The following is an 18,847-nucleotide window of genomic DNA, read 5'->3' as shown; positions in this document are numbered from 1 at the left end:
AGATCTAAACTATGTGAAATTATGAGTCCTTTATTTATAGGCACGGCCGGTTTCGCAGCCTTCTAGTTACATCGCCGGCTGTGGTGACCGAGCGGTTCTAGCCGCTTCAGTCTGGACCCCGCGACCTCTACGGTCGCAGGTTCGAATCCTGCCTCGGGCATGGATGTGTGTGATGTCCTTAGGTCAGTTAGGTTTAAGTAGTTCTAAGATCTAGGGGACTGATGACGTCAGCTGTTAAGCCCCATAGTGCTCAGAGCCATTTTGAACCATACGACCAGAATCTCTTTGGATTTTCTGCCAGGTTTCGTGATACAGTTTCCTTGTGGTAACTATTATAAGCATCTCGCACTGAAGTACGCGTTAAATTTTGAGATTTGGTAAAAGATCACCAGTCTTGGAAGTTTTGCATCTGTTTAAATTTGGCAAGTTTTTTTCGTTCTTTCTGCAACAGTGTTGTGGCTCGTTTTGTGTACCGAGGAGGATCAGGACCGTCGTTTGTTAATTTATTTGGTATAAATCTCTCAATTGCTGCCGATACTATTCTTGGGCTAACACACACATATTTACATCTCTCTATGACAGCACAGTATTTTGTCAGTATTAAAATGAAACAGATCAATAACTCTATTAAATTTTTCCACGTCAAGAATGTCTAAGTGTCTAAAATAGTGTCTTGTTAGTAAATTTCAAATCACACTAACACTCTCTCTCACACACACACACATTGTTGTTGTTGCGGTCTTCAATCCTGAGACTGGTTTGATGCAGCTGTCCATGCTACTCTATCCCGTGCAAGCTTCTTCATCTCCCAGTACCTACTGCAGCCTACACCCTTCTGAATCTGCTTAGTGTATTCATCTCTTGGCCTCCCTCTACGATTTTTACCCTCCACGCTGCCCTCTAATACTAAATTGGTGATCCCTGAATATCTCAGTACATGTCCTACCAACCGATCCCTTCTTCTAGTCAAGTTATGCCACAAGCTCCTCTTCTCCCCAATTCTATTCAATACCTCCTCATTAGTTATGTGATCTACCCATCTAATCTTCAACATTCTTCTTTAGCACCACATTTCGAAAGCTTCTACTCTCTTCTTGTCTAAACTATTTATCGTCCATGTTTCACTTCCATACAAGGCTACACTCCATACAAATACTTTTAGAAACGGCTTCCAGACGTTTAAATCTGTACTCGATGTTAACAAATTTTTCTTCTTCAGAAACGCTTTCCTTGCCATTGCCAGTCTACATTTTATTGCCTCTCTACTTCGACCATCATGAGTTATTTTACTCGCCAAACAGCAAAACTCCTTTACTACTTTAAGTGTCTCATTTCCTAATCTAATTCCCTCTGCATCACCCGACTTAATTCGACTACATTCCATTATCCTCCTTTTGCTTTTGTTGACGTTCATCTTATACCCTCCTTTCAAGACACTGTCCATTCCGTTCAACTGCTCTTCCAAGTCCTTTGCTGTCTCTGACGGAATTACAGTGTCATCGGCGAACCTCAAAGTTTTTATTTCTTCTCCATGGATTTTAATACCTACTCCAAATTTTTTTTTGTTTCCTTTACTGCTTGCTCAATATACAGATTGAATAACATCGGGGATAGGCTACAACCCCGTCTCACTCCCTTCCCAACCATTGCTTCCCTTTGATGTCCCACGACTCTTATAACTGCTATCTGTTTTCTGTACAAATTGTAAATAGCCTTTCGCTCCCTATTTTACCCCAGCCACCTTTAGAATTTGAAAGAGAGTATTTCAGTCAACATTGTCAAAAGCTTTCTCTAAGTCTACAAATGCTAGAAACGTAGGTTTGCCTTTCTTTAATCTTTCTTCTAAGATAAGTCGTAAGGTCAGTATTGCCTCACGTGTTCCAACATTTCTACGGAATCCAAACTGATCTTCCCCGAGGTCGGCTTCTACCAGTTTTTCCATTCGTTTGTAAAGAATTCGCGTTAGTATTTTGCAGCTGTGACTTATTAAACTGATAGTTCGGTAATTTTCACATCTGTCAACACCTGCTTTCTTTGGGATTGGAATTATTATATTCTTCTTGAAGTCTGAGGGTATTTCGCCTGTCTCATACGTCTTGCTCACCAGATGGTAGAGTTTCGTCAAGACTGGCTCTCCCAGCGTGTTAGTCGTTCTAATGGAATGTTGTCTTCTCCCGGGGGCCTTGTTTCGACTCATATATATATATATATATATATATCGTGTGATCAAAAAGTCAGTATAAATTTGAAAACTGAATAAATCACGGAATAATGTAGATAGAGAGGTACAAATTGACACCCATGCTTGGAATGACATGGGGTTTTATTAGAACCAAAAAAATACAAAAGTTCAAAAAATGTCCGACAGATGGCACTTCATCTGATCAGAATAGCAATAAGCAGCTTAACAGTGTAAGACAAAGCAAAGATGATGTTCTTTACAGGAAATGCTCAATATGTCCACCATCATTCCTCAGCAATAGTTGCAGTCGAGGAATAATGTTTTGAACAGCACTGTAAAGCATGTCCGGAGTTATGGTGAGGGATTGGCGCCGGATGTTGTCTTTCAGCATCCCTAGAGAAGTCGGTCGATCACGGTACACTTGCGACTTCAGGTAACCCCAAAGCCAATAATCGCACGGACTGAGGTCTGGGGACCTGGAAGGCCAAGCATGACGAAGGTGGCGGCTGAGCACACGATCATCACCAAACGACGCGCGCAAGAGATCTTTCACAAGTCTAGCAATATGTTTTTTTTTTTGTTCTAACAAAACCCCATGTCATTCCAAGCATGTGTGTCAATTTTTACCTCTCTATCTACATTATTCCGTGGTTTATTAACTTTTCAAATTTATACAGACTTTTTGATCACCTGGTATATATACACTCCTGGAAATTGAAATAAGAACACCGTGAATTCATTGTCCCAGGAAGGGGAAACTTTATTGACACATTCCTGGGGTCAGATACATCACATGATCACACTGACAGAACCACAGGCACATAGACACAGGCAACAGAGCATGCACAATGTCGGCACTAGTACAGTGTATATCCACCTTTCGCAGCGATGCAGGCTGCTATTCTCCCATGGAGACGATCGTAGAGATGCTGGATGTAGTCCTGTGGAACGGCTTGCCATGCCATTTCCACCCGGAGCCTCAGTTGGACCAGCGTTCGTGCTGGACGTGCAGACCGCGTGAGACGACGCTTCATCCAGTCCCAAACATGCTCAATGGGGGACAGATCCGGAGATCTTGCTGGCCAGGGTAGTTGACTTACACCTTCTAGAGCACGTTGGGTGGCACGGGATACATGCGGACGTGCATTGTCCTGTTGGAACAGCAAGTTCCCTTGCCGGTCTAGGAATGGTAGAACGATGGGTTCGATGACGGTTTGGATGTACCGTGCACTATTCAGTGTCCCCTCGACGATCACCAGTGGTGTACGGCCAGTGTAGGAGATCGCTCCCCACACCATGATGCCGGGTGTTGGCCCTGTGTGCCTCGGTCGTATGCAGTCCTGATTGTGGCGCTCACCTGCACGGCGCCAAACACGCATACGACCATCATTGGCACCAAGGCAGAAGCGACTCTCATCGCTGAAGACGACACGTCTCCATTCGTCCCTCCATTCACGCCTGTCGCGACACCACTGGAGGCGGGCTGCACGATGTTGGGGCGTGAGCGGAAGACGGCCTAACGGTGTGCGGGACCGTAGCCCAGCTTCATGGAGACGGTAGCGAATGGTCCTCGCCGATACCCCAGGAGCAACAGTGTCCCTAATTTGCTGGGAAGTGGCGGTGCGGTCCCCTACGGCACTGCGTAGGATCCTACGGTCTTGGCGTGCATCCGTGCGTCGCTGCGGTCCGGTCCCAGGTCGACGGGCACGTGCACCTTCCGCCGACCACTGGCGACAACATCGATGTACTGTGGAGACCTCACGCCCCACGTGTTGAGCAATTCGGCGGTACGTCCACCCGGCCTCCCGCATGCCCACTATACGCCCTCGCTCAAAGTCCGTCAACTGCACATACGGTTCACGTGCACGCTGTCGCGGCATGCTACCAGTGTTAAAGACTGCGATGGAGCTCCGTATGCGACGGCAAACTGGCTGACACTGACGGCGGCGGTGCACAAATGTTGCGCAGCTAGCGCCATTCGACGGCCAACACCGCGGTTCCTGGTGTGTCCTCTGTGCCGTGCGTGTGATCATTGCTTGTACAGCCCTCTCGCAGTGTCCGGAGCAAGTATGGTGGGTCTGACACACCGGTGTCAATGTGTTCTTTTTTCCATTTCCAGGAGTGTATATAAAGCTATTTTCACATTTACAATTTGAGATTAAGCACCACCAGAATATGATTGACCCTCAAATTAAATATTAACACACCTAAATTATTTGTATTATTTATCAAGGATATTTATGAACACAAATGGTTATGTCAACGTTGTTGCTAGGCCTAAAATGTCCATTAAAATTAGTGAAGCGTGTAACTAACAGTATTTCGATGTCTAAAATGTACGTCAAAAAACATGTTGTGCAACCAGAGGTGTACAAATTCCCCTTGCAGCCTGCTTGCCCCTAGCACCTCTGCAACCATTCATGCAGGTCAGCCTGCCGCGATGTAAACACAAGAGTGCGCGTGTACTGAGGCATAGTGGGCAATGCGGGCGATACGGGCTCCCGCAAGCCCGGGCTACCTGGGTTCCCGCAAGCCTGCCAAGCTTCACGGGACCCGCTCAGCTTGCTGCGCCTGACAACAGGTTGCGCTGTCAAGCTACCGTGACTAGAGTAGCCAGGTAGTTAGCCTGCAGTTCATTTATCGCAACGGTGGAGGCAGCGCAATGAATATGTCGAACTTTAGTGAGATTGAAAAAAAATTGACAACTGGCGAATACATGCTGGTAACGAAACAGAGCACAAGTGCCGCATGGGAAACGTTTTCGTGTGTTTATGAGGCCGCTTCAAATAAATCGGTAGGTGTGTCTCAATGCAAACTATGTAAAAAGCTCTTAAGTACTTATTCGGGAACCTCGAATATGTTACGACATGTGTGCAAATTTGACAAGCAGTTCCCTCACTCCGTAAATATCTTGAAAGAGGACAAAGATTTAGTGGCCGAAAAGTGCGTCGAAATGTGTGCTAAGGACCTGAGACCATTTAGCAGTATAGAGGGAATAGGATTTCTTAATTTAGGGCAGACACTGATCGACATAGGTAAAAAATATGGCTCAGTTGATATTAAAAATGTTATGCCTTCCCGAGTGACAGTAGCTAGGAAAGTTCAAACCTTAGCTGATAAAGTGCGCAGCAAAGTGCTCCCAGATATAGTGCATGCGATTCGTTCTGGTATATGTGCCAGTACAATTGATCTATGGACAGACAATTACAAAGGGGTGCATTACATGTCCGTGACAATGCATTACATAAATTCAGACTGGCGTTTGAATAAATATGTACTAATGTGCTCTGCGTTTCCTGACTGCCCAAAAACTGACTCAAATATTCGAAACGAGTTGGAAGATGGCTTAGAAACTATGGGTGTTTCTCGTGAAGACATTGCCAAAATTACGTTTGTCACAGACCAGGGCAGTAACATTGTCAAAGCTCTCGAAGTATATCAGCGTCTTCCATGCATGGCTCATAGTATAAACACAGTCTTGAAACATGTTCTGAGCGAACAGTTTTTGAAAGAAAATGTTCCAAGTATATTAGCCATTCTTAATACAGTGCGGGCTACGGTTTCGTACTTCAAGAGAAGAGGTCTCTGTGTGAGACTGAACTCATCTTTAAAGCAGTGGGTTTCAACTCGTTGGAATAGTTATTTTGACATGCTTGTATCAGTCCATTCTCAGATTGATTCAGTGAAGGCTGTTTTACATAATGAAGGTGCCTCTGATAAGAGGCTGGGTTATGACCACCATATAACTGGCCAGCTTATAGAATTTCTTAAGCCGTTTAAAGAAGCCACAGTTGATCTAGAGAGTGACAAGGATCCAACCCTACATTTAGTTCTACCGTGGTTTTATGCCTTAAAAACTCACTGTACCGTACGGGATAACGATGAAGAGGTTTGTAATTTTATTCCATCTGAATATTATAGAACCACTTGTGAAATATGTATGTTGAGAAAATGTATTTTCAGGACATGAAACCTTTGAAACAAGCCGCTGATGCCTTCCTAGAACAGAAAATGTGCGTTAGTATGTTGCATAAAATTGCAACGTTTATGGTGGCTAACTACCGCACATTAAGAAAGTTAACCGAGGATGAAAAAATTGAAGTTTACCAAGCAGCACGACAGATGTGTGCTGAAGGTAAGCTCCTAAGATAATGCATATATTCTTCATCTACATGTACATGGTTACTCTGCAAGACACACGCAAGTGCTTAGTTGAGGGTTCATCGAACCACTTTCAACTTATTTGTCTCCTTTTCTCGAATTTCGCGCGGGATAGAACATCTACAGCTCTCCGTCTGAGCACTGCTTTTTTGTATTTTATTCTGATGATCATTTCTTCCAATGTATATGGGACTCAACAATATCTCTTCGAATTCGGAGGTGTAAGTTGGTGATCGAAATTTCATATATAGATCGCGCCACGTCAAAAAACGCCATTGTTGAAATGATTACCACCCCAACTCTTGTGTAATTTCCGCGACACTCTTTCCCCTGTTTTACGATAATACCAAACCAGCTGCCCTTATTTAGACTCTTTCGACCTCTTCCGTCAATAGTAAGGCTCTCCAACTTCGTAGCAATGCTCCAAAAGAGTGTTTTGTCATTAAAACGCCTACAGCAATTTCTGTGTGTCCATTCCTATTTAAGTAGGTCGTAATTGTAATCAGAGGTATTAAGTAGAATCTACAGCCTTTAGATTTGACTGGTTGATCTTGTAAACGAAGTTTAACGGACTTAGTTTAGTACACACAGGGATAACCTCGCTCTTGTCATTATTTATTGCCAACTGCTAATTTTCACACCAAAAATATATACCTTATTTAAATCGTCCTGCAGTTAGTTTTGATCTTCTGGTGACTTTACAGGACGATAAATGATAGCATCATCTAAAACCTATTATAATTTCAACTATGTGTAGTACGATCTTCACATTATTCTGCAAATATTAATTGGAACCTGTACAGTTTCAGTACAAGTGCCCAATCACAGCAACCAAGAAACAAATCCAGGGCCGTACAAAATGGCGAAATTTGAGGACTGGGCAGAAGAGCCTCCTCTCCTACATGATGAAGTCAGCAGATACTTGCAAGAACACTGTGTGAACGAGGGAGATATTCTACAGTGGTGGAAAAATAACTCCCAACGACTTCCTCGACTTGCGTGTGTGGCAAGAAAAATATTAAATATACCAGCCACTAGTGCGTCTAGTGAGAGAATTTTTAGTTGCGCTGGAAACCTAATTAGCGAAAAACGATCACGTCTTAATGCAGACAGACTTAACGATCTCGTCATAATTAATTCAAACACTAATCAGCAGACACATTGAAAATACAGTAGAACATTAAACGGGAAACCATGAGTTTGAGCGCAAATTTACTAATTAAGAGTGCAGATTTCTTTCTTGTGCTTTCTGAGATAGAAATTTTGTAATGCATACAGTTCATTTTTATTTTAGATTAAAATGTTTGATTTCAATCCTTCCAAGTGACATTAATTATTGTTTGTAAACCATTTTCTGTTACTTGGGTTTGCAAAATATTTTTAGGAGTATCTGGTTTGGCCTAAATAATACTTTCAGGGGAACAGAAGGAAAATTTGTAAAGATTTTATGTTGAAAAGTGTTCTGCAAAATAAAATATTCATTTGTGGAGTAAGGCAATACACATTATGAGTTTAAATTACAATTTATTTTGTTGAGTTCCACACACATTGCAAAATGTAATTTTATTCTTGTATTTCTATATTAAGGGGAATCCCACATGCAGAGTCAAGATGCTGAAAACCTAGACACTACAAATACTCCTAAAATGAAGAGCGTCTTTTTCCATGAATGTATTGTAGTAGGAATATAATGGAAACTCTGAGCCACTCTCCACAGCGTCTATATCTGCGTCATGAGGATTCAGACTCGTCGTTTAGGTCTGTGTTACGAGGGTCTAGAGTCGTCGTTTAGATTTGCATCATGCAAGTAAACACTCGTCGTCTTAGTCTGCATCATGATGGTCCGAAATATGGTCCCTCATGATGCAGACCTAGACTACAAGTGTGGACTCTCATGACGCAAACGTAGGAGCCGCGAAAAATGGCTCAGGGTCGCCATTGTATTCCCAGTACTATAGTTTTTAGACGAACTGGATACGAAACAAGTCCTTCGATTTTGTTAAAATGCATTTTGGCAATTTAGAATGATTTTTCCAACTTCGAATGAATTCACAGAACCAGTAAAATACATCCTGGAAACGTAGTTAAATATTTATATAATTGGTGTCATACTTGGCTGAAACATGCTAAAGTTAAAGAATCTAGACTTCCAAAATCTTAATTTGGTTCTCATTGCAGTACAGTGGTTAATAGGGGCGTAGATAATTTATTCTTCTGGGGAGGTGACCAATCTTCTTTTTGGGGGGTGGAGGTTCACTTCTTTAGTACAAATATCCATCCGTTTCGGTGTTGAAAAGTGCAGCACAGACTGCATTGCGTTGCCTGGGCATTTATTTATTCCATACTCTCGTAGTCCATCTTCCCTCCCGTATTTTCTCTCTATCCATTTAGTCCTCTCCCACTATCTCTTTGACCACCTCCACCCCCCCCCCCCCCACTCCCCATCCTTTGGCCGGCCGAAGTCGCCAAGCAGTTCTAGGCGCTACAGTCTGGAACCGCGCGACCGCTACGGTTGCAGGTTCGAATCCTGCCTCGGGCATGGATGTGTGTGATGTCCTTAGGTTAGTTAGGTTTAAGTAGTTCTAAGTTCTAGGGGACTGATGACCTCAGAAGTTAAGTCCCATATTGCTCAGGGCCATTTGAACCATTTTTGAACCCATCCCTTGGCCCATCTCCCCCCCACCCTCTATCCTTCTCCTCGTCCTCTCTCTGTTGGATTCCGCCACCTCAGTTCATCTCCTCTTCACCTATCTATGAAAACTCATATATATCTGTCAACTTTTGTGGTGATCAGTGAATCAGTGTCAAAGTTTATTGCTAGGTAGCATTTATTGTAATACTTTTTGAAACGCAGCATTGATAGTTTTGTTTTCTGGTGCGTAAACAAATGAAGTTGAAGGTGTCCCGACAGGGCAATATGCGACATACAAATAGCCATGTGAAAAACATGATTTTCAAGATTGATGCCACAAACATATAACAACTGCCTCTGCGATTTATCTATCGACATGGCAAATGTAAGCTGCACTGGAAATTATAACCGTTTAAAGTCGAATGGCATGTCGGTCGGAATCTTAGTGATATTGGAATCAAACTGTCCTCACCTTTGTACTTTCCTTTTAAAATTGTGGCTTCGATTACGTTGTTCTTTAACTTCTTCCCCGCAAGCCGGGTGCCATTACAAAGACGTGGCTGGTTTACCTTTCGCAACATGATTGCCGATCCGACTTAATTACAGATTGGGAGGCGGTAATCCGGGGAAATCCAGCGAATTTAAAAATTCCGTAAGATAGTTGACTACATCATCTTGGTTAGTAACGGAATAAACCGACTTGTATGTCAGCAATTCGCCAGGTGTCATATTTTGAATCTGAAAATTCATTTCGTTAACATCAAGGTTTTTTACAGCCAATATAACACGTTCACTCAACCAAAAATGGTTTGCAACTGTTAAACGACATTTGCTGTGCGCGAATTGTCCAACACGATGACTGTGAATGTGTCAGACAGCTCTCAAATTTCAAAAAGATCATAGACATTTCGTTTAAAAGAAATGTATATATATATATATATATATATATATATATATATATATATATATATATATATACATAAACATATATAAATATATATATATACACATATACATGCACATGTAAATATTCAAAAACCTTCTCCATGGAAACATGCGTACATAGTGAACTTTCATGGTAACCTGCAAACGATGTCAAAATCTTTTGTAAGGTACTCTCTTCAAGATCATAGACATTTCGTTTAAAAGAAATATATATATGAATATTTACATGTGCATGTATATGTATATATATATATTTATATATGTTTATGTATATATATGTATATGTATATATATGTATATGTGTATATATATGTATTTGTCTATGAGTATATATATGAGTATATGAGTATATATATATATATATACTCATAGACAAATACATATATATACGCATATATATATATATATATATATATTTCTTTTAAACGAAATGTCTATGATCTTGAAGAGAGTACCTTACAAAAGATTTTGACATCGTTTGCAGGTTACCATGAAAGTTCACTATGTACGCATGTTTCCATGGAGAAGGCTCTGAGCACTATGGGACTCAACTGCTGAGGTTATTAGTCCCCTAGAACTTAGAACTAGTTAAACCTAACTAACCTAAGGACATCACAAACATCCATGCCCGAGGCAGGATTCGAACCTGCGACCGTAGCGGTCTTGCGGTTCCAGACTGCAGTGCCTTTAACCGCACGGCCACTTCGGCCGGCATGGAGAAGGTTTTTGAATATTTACATGTGCATGTATATGTATATATATATATATTTATATATGTTTATGTATATATATGTATATGTATATATATGTATATGCGTATATATATGTATTTGTCTATGAGTATATATATATATATATATACTCATAGACAAATATATATATATATATATATACTCATAGACAAATATATATATATATATACATATATGTACATATATATACTCATAGACAAATACATATATATACATATACATACATATATATACAGATATACGCATATACATATATATATATATATATATATATACATAAACATATATACATATATATATATATATATATATATATATATACATATACATGCACATCTAAATATTCAAAAACCTTCTCCATGGAAACATGCGCACATAGTGAACTTTCATGGTAACCCCGCGAACGATGTCAAAATCTTTTGTAAGGTACTCTCTTCAATGTACTGTCCGAAATTTTATGTAGACAGTGATGTTCCTCTTGATGGTCAAGTGTGCAAAATTTCTTCAAGATCGGAATAAAATTGTAGGTTGGTGTAGAAGTGTGTACGTAAAGTACCCTCCGCCATGCACCATTCAGAATTTTAAGCAGGCAGCGCCCTTCATCCTGCTTTGAATATCAAGTGTGCCAAATTTCATCAAGATCGGAATAAATACGTACAATTTGTCGAGTTCCGTTATGTAAAGGAACCTCTGCCATGCACCATATGAAATTTTATGTAGACTGTGACCTTCCTCTTGGTTTGAAGGTATAGTGTGCAAAATTTCATCAAGATTGTATGCAATACAAACACACGGACACAATGAAAACGCACTTTCAGTTTTTTTTCAAATTTTCCAATTTTTCGGTCGATTTTCGAAAAATTTTATTTCATAAAAACCTTGTCCTGAGAATTACGAACACAGCAAAAAAATTTAGCCGAACTGGTCCAGGCGTTCTCGAGTTTTACGCTTATCAACACATTTGGCAATTAATTTTTATTTATATAGATAAGAAGCCCGAAATATACGCGTAAAGGAAGAATATACAAATAAAACCAATATTTTTTTTACCTGGAATTAATACATATATATATATATATAATGTTGGGGTTTGTCTTTTGGTGCTCAGGTAAAATAAAAACTTTTGATTAACGTTCATAATACGACAATGACGCGCGCAGACTAAACGGCTGCGTAGCGCAGCTCAGCAGTAATATGGGCAGGCAAGCAAGTTTCCCGCAGCCTGCCCGGGTTGGGTTCTGCTTGGCTTGGCTGGGAGTGAAGCAGCCTGCCCGTTCTGTTGACAACGAGCGGCGGCCTGCCCGCCTGGCCACCGGGCAAGCATGGGCGGGTTAAAAGCGGGACATGTACACCTCTATGTGCAACACACAATGCTTACGTCAAATGTCACATTCTTATCACCACATCTCACCTGGTATCCAAAACACGACTGTGGACTCACAGATTAAAAGCCGCAATGCTATTACCACGTTTAAATTGTTCTATAACTGTAAAAGACACATGTAGTTAAAATAACCTTCTAAGCAATTGACATTTAATCCTTTGTCTAAATGAAGCCATAGATGAAAGGGAATTGACCAAGCATCATTTCAGGTAGAACAGTAACCTACTGCAGTTCCATGTCTAAAATGAATTTCAAAAATACGTCAGCTCCATCAGCTACACAATGTTTACATCAAGTGCCACACTTTTATTTTCACATCTAAAATGTCTACCAGGATGGTGTAATTTACAGTATTTTCACGACTAACAAGTATTTCAAAAGTACAGTGTTTGTGTTAAGACTGTAGGCTATCAAAGTAAATGCCACTATGTTATTTTCACATGTTTTATTTGTGTTACTGTTATACTACAGTACAAAACGCATGTTGCTGATATAACATGATAATTTTTCATACAAAGGTGTTGAGTTACAGAAATTTTTGCGATTACTGTTGTCCATAGTGTAGATAGATTTTTAGCTTTTTAAACTGTAGTAGTAGTGAGTATTTGGGGGAGGTACTGGGAAGTAGAAGTATATGTGGATTTTATTAAGAGGTTATTCACATGTTCTCAGAGTAGTCATATTTTTAACAAAAATTTAGTTGGCATTGGACTGAACAGGCTTGATGTAGTCTTTGGTAAACCCATTTCGAAAAACGTTAATTCTGGTTGGCCTGTAAATAACAGATATTACAGCTGCTTGTGGATAAAAAGAGAATTAGACTAATGAAAGGTGCACAACATTCTGCTCATAGATAAAAAAGAGGTTGGATTAATGAAAAATGAATGGAATGGTGAACCTATTACAGAATTTGTAGATCTACAAGCAGACAGGTATGTTCTTGAGATTAAGTCTGGACACATAATGCACAGAGCCAAGGGTTAAAACAGTTTCTGGTTGACCATCGATGATTACAAGCAATGTGTGTTGGATTTGGAAGTTAAAAAAAACTGTTCATTACATAATTTAACCAAAGCACCATGTATACTCTACTGCTAAACGATACAAAATAGGTTCACCTGACAGGATGATTATCGTTTTATAATTCTAGATAAGGTAAATACATTGCCTTTGTACTCCTATTGACTGAAAAAATATGATGATAATGATGACCGATTTTATTGTAAATAATGTAATTAAGTGAAAAATGTGAAATGTTATGTATGTGAAAAATGTAGTTATAAATTGTAGCTTGGGGTCATTGCCAGGTTTATAACTGATGTGAGTTCGCATACTCATACAGAAATACTTTTTTGATTGACTAGATTAGACTTGTAGTCGCCAGGAAAGTATGTAATCATTACCTAGAATTTCATGTGTCTTGATTTCGTCTGACTTCAAGAATGAGGTACACTTTTGAATAAAATGAATACTTTTATATTTTAGTTTGTTCACATATGTTCATGATCAAGAAATGTCCATTGCAATTGCTCAGATAGTTTATGTGTGAAGAATGTTAAAGTATTGAATCTAAAAATACTGTACAGTTTAAACTTGTATGTGCCTCCTCATTGCTAGGGTACATAAGAGGCTGTGGTGGAAGATGATGTAAATGTGAGCAGTCAACCAAGTGTGTATTTAACTTTTCTTTGCAATGTAATGTTTTCTTATACTAAATTTTGTATCTGGAGTGTAGTTTGTTTGATCTTTTTCTTCTCCCGTTAATTGATTCATACAGGTAGGTGTTACAGAAAGAAGATACCCAGAACTTGACATAACAACAGCAGAGTTGAGATGCATCATCTCAAAAAAGTGTAAAGGATTTATTGGTGGCCAACTCCTACTCTATGATGACTTTCTTATCATATCCGATTGATACATGCATGTTATTAATAATGTCACTCAATGTGAATATTGCATACAGTTTGGCTTGGGTGCAAATTTTTGTGGAGTAACACGATCATTGTAAATAAATGCTGTAAAATGTTCTTTATTTTATTTTTTATTTGATGATGCATGGCTACAATAGCCTAACAATTATCATATGCACTTCAGTGTATTGAAAGTTTAATATCTGGTGACAAGTTTTACGTTCTTTTAAATGTAAATGTGCTTACGATTTTTATTTTGACCTATTCCACATCCACAAGGACAACTTCATTTGCAATCTGTGGAATGTACATCAGCATATCCGTTCTTATTTTGTAAATATATATTGTGTATTCTTGTTTTCTGGCGTGTTCTATATCTGAGAAGATCTCTACACTTTGGATCAATTGGAAAGAAAATTACGGTTTATTGAACCTAATATGTTCACGCCAAGTGAAGAAAGTCAAGTGACCTCGTAGTTCTGAATCCACTTTAAACATTACATCCATTCGCTGGCTACTGGTACAAAGCCGATTCAGTTTGTGCCGCGATACGGGCGGAAGTCGCGGCAAAGAGAGACTATGTCACCGGTAAGCGTCCTTGCACTAGAAATTTTATTTTATTTTATTAACCAATATTCATGTAAGGTTACAGGGCTCTTATTTCATTTGATCCTGAGACTTTGAAAAGTTTGGTGCTGGGCTGGGATTCAAATTCGGATCTCGCCTTTCACAGTAATTGACCCTCTCAGGACGCTACGTTTCCATCATTTCGATGTTTACCCCAAGATTTCAAACTCCTGTAGGTCTGCACGAAAGGAATGCATGTGAGTTCGAATCTTTGTCCAAAACAAAAATATTTATCATTTCATTTCAAACTCTAACATGTGCACACCGAACTAATGATTTAAAAAATACACTCCTGGAAATTGAAATAAGAACACCGTGAATTCATTGTCCCAGGAAGGGGAAACTTTATTGACACATTCCTGGGGTCAGATACATCGCATGATCACACTGACAGAACCACAGGCACATAGACACAGGCAGCAGAGCATTCACAATGTCGGCACTAGTACAGTGTATATCCACCTTTCGCAGCAATGCAGGCTGCTATTCTCCCATGGAGACGATCGTAGAGATGCTGGATGTAGTCCTGTGGAACGGTTTGCCATGCCATTTCCACCTGGCGCCTCAGTTGGACCAGCGTTCGTGCTGGACGTGCAGACCGCGTGAGACGACGCTTCATCCAGTCCCAAACATGCTCAATGGGGGACAGATCCGGAGATCTTGCTGGCCAGGGTAGTTGACTTACACCTTCTAGAGCACGTTGGGTGGCACGGGATACATGCGGACGTGCATTGTCCTGTTGGAACAGCAAGTTCCCTTGCCGGTCTAGGAATGGTAGAACGATGGGTTCGATGACGGTTTGGATGTACCGTGCACTATTCAGTGTCCCCTCGACGATCACCAGTGGTGTACGGCCAGTGTAGGAGATCGCTCCCCACACCATGATGCCGGGTGTTGGCCCTGTGTGCCTCGGTCGTATGCAGTCCTGATTGTGGCGCTCACCTGCACGGCGCCAAACACGCATACGACCATCATTGGCACCAAGGCAGAAGCGACTCTCATCGCTGAAGACGACACGTCTCCATTCGTCCCTCCATTCACGCCTGTCGCGACACCACTGGAGGCGGGCTGCACGATGTTGGGGCGTGAGCGGAAGACGGCCTAACGGTGTGCGGGACCGTAGCCCAGCTTCATGGAGACGGTTGCGAATGGTCCTCGCCGATACCCCAGGAGCAACAGTGTCCCTAATTTGCTGGGAAGTGGCGGTGCGGTCCCCTACGGCACTGCGTAGGATCCTACGGTCTTGGCGTGCATCCGTGCGTCGCTGCGGTCCGGTCCCAGGTCGACGGGCACGTGCACCTTCCGCCGACCACTGGCGACAACATCGATGTACTGTGGAGACCTCACGCCCCACGTGTTGAGCAATTCGGCGGTACGTCCACCCGGCCTCCCGCATGCCCACTATACGCCCTCGCTCAAAGTCCGTCAACTGCACATACGGTTAACGTCCAAGCTGTCGCGGCATGCTACCAGTGTTAAAGACTGCGATGGAGCTCCGTATGCGACGGCAAACTGGCTGACACTGACGGCGGCGGTGCACAAATGCTGCGCAGCTAGCGCCATTCGACGGCCAAGACCGCGGTTCCTGGTGTGTCCGCTGTGCCGAGCGTGTGATCATTGCTTGTACAGCCCTCTCGCAGTGTCCGGAGCAAGTATGGTGGGTCTGACACACCGGTGTCAATGTGTTCTTTTTTCCATTTCCAGGAGTGTACATTTTTAACGTCTCTTCGTGTGTTGTCAATCTCTTCATGTGTTGTCAACAGTAACGATAAGTCCTGGTCTGAATTCCTAGCCTGAGAATGAAGTTTCCATCACATCTACATCTACATCTACATTTATACTCCGCAAGCCACCCAACGGTGTGTGGCGGAGGGCACTTTACGTGCCACTGTCATTATCTCCCTTTCCTATTCCAGTCGCGTATGGTTCGCGGGAAGAACGACTGTCTGAAAGCCTCCGTGCGCGCTCTAATCTCTCTAATTTTACATTCGTGATCTCCTCTGGAGGTATAAGTAGGGGGAAGCAATATATTCGATACCTCATCCAGAAACGCACCCTCTCGAAACCTGGACAGCAAGCTACACCGCGATGCAGAGCGCTTCTCTTGCAGAGTCTGCCACTTGAGTTCGTTAAACATCTCCGTAACGCTATCACGGTTACCAAATAACCCTGTGACGAAATGCGCCGCTCTTCTTTGGATCTTCTCTATCTCCTCCGTCAACCCGACCTGGTACGGATCCCACACTGATGAGCAATACTCAAGTATAGGTCGAACGAGTGTTTTGTAAGCCACCTCCTTTGTTGATGGACTACATTTTCTAAGGACTCTCCCAATGAATCTCAACCCGGTACCCGCCTTACCAACAATTAATTTTATATGATCATTCCACTTCAAATCGTTCCGCACGCATACTCCCAGATATTTTACAGAAGTAACTGCTACCAGTGTTTGTTCCGCTATCATATAATCATACAATAAAGGATCCTTCTTTCTATGTATTCACAATACATTACATTTGTCTATGTTAAGGGTCATTTGTCACTCCCTGCACCAAGTGCCTATCCGCTGCAGATCTTCCTACATTTCGCTACAATTTTCTAATGCTGCAACTTCTCTGTATACTACAGCATCATCCGCGAAAAGCCGCATGGAACTTCCGAAACTATCTACTAGGTCATTTATATATATTGTGAAAAGCAATGGTCCCATAACACTCCCCTGTGGCACGTCAGAGGTTACTTTATCGTCTGTAGACGTCTCTCCATTGATAACAACATGCTGTGTTCTGTTTGCTAAAAACTCTTCAATCCAGCCACACAGCTGGTCTGATATTCCGTAGGCTCTTACTTTGTTTATCAGGCGACAGTGCGGAACTGTATCGAACGCCTTCCGGAAGTCAAGAAAAATAGCATCTACTTGGGAGCCTGTATCTAATATTTTCTGGGTCTCATGAACAAATAAAGCGAGTTGGGTCTGACACGACTGCTGTTTCCGGAATCCATGTTGATTCCTACAGAGTAGATTCTGGGTTTCCAGAAATGAGATGATACGCGAGCAAAAAACATGTTCTAAAATTCTACAACAGATCGATGTCAGAGGTATAGGCCTATAGTTTTGCGCATCTGCTTGAAGATCCTTCTCGAAAACTGGAACTACCTGTGCTCTTTGCCAATCATTTGGAACCTTCCGTTCCTCTAGAGACTTGCGGTACACGGTTGTTAGAAGGGTGTCAAGTTCTTTCGCGTAATCTGTGTAGAATCGAATTGGTATCCCGTCAGGTCCAGTGGACTTTCCTCTGTTGAGTGATTCCAGTTGCTTTTCTATTCCTTGGACACTTATTTCGATGTCAGCCATTTTTTCGTTCGTTCGAGGATTTAGAGAAGGAACTGCAGTGCGGTCTTCCTCTGTGAAACAGCTTTGGAAAAAGGTGTTTAGTATTTCAGCTTTACGCGTGTCATCCTCTGTTTCAATGCCATCATCATCCCGGAGTGTCTGGATATGCTGTTTCGAGCCACTTACTGATTTAACGTAAGACCAGAACTTCCTAGGATTTTCTGTCAAGTCGGTACATAGAATTTTACTTTCGAATTCACTGAACGCTTCACGCATAGCCCTCCTTACGCTAACTTTGACATCGTTTAGTTTCTGTTTTTCTGAGAGGTTTTGGCTGCGTTTAAACTTGGAGTGAAGCTCTCTTTGCTTTCGCAGTAGTTTCCTAATTTTGTTGTTGTACCACGGTGGGTTTTTCCCGTCCCTCACAGTTTTACTCGGCACGTACCTGTCTAAAGCGCATTTTACGATTGCTTTGAACTTTTTCCATAAACACTCAGCATTGTCAGTGTCGGAACAGAAATTTTCGTTTTGATCTATTAGGTACTCTGAAATCTGCCTTCTATTACTCTTGCTGAACAGATAAACCTTCCTCCCTTTTTTTATATTCTTATTAACTTCAATATTCAGGGATGCTGCAACGGCCTTATGATCACTGATTCCCTGTTCTGCATATACAGAGTAGAAAAGTTCGGGTCTGTTTGTTATCAGTAGGTCCATGATGTTATCTCCACGAGTCGGTTCTCAGTTTAATTGCTCGAGGTAATTTTCGGATAGTGCACTCAGTATAATGCCACTCGATGCTCTGTCCCTACCACCCGTCCTAAACATCTGAGTGTCCCAGTCTATATCTGGTAAATTGAAATCTCCACCTAAGACTATAACACGCTGAGAAAATTTATGTGAAATGTATTCCAAATTTT

This window comes from Schistocerca piceifrons, chromosome 1, assembly GCF_021461385.2.
Source record: "Schistocerca piceifrons isolate TAMUIC-IGC-003096 chromosome 1, iqSchPice1.1, whole genome shotgun sequence".
Classification (NCBI taxonomy): Eukaryota; Metazoa; Arthropoda; class Insecta; order Orthoptera; family Acrididae; genus Schistocerca; species Schistocerca piceifrons.
This window is presented reverse-complemented; position numbering follows the sequence as displayed.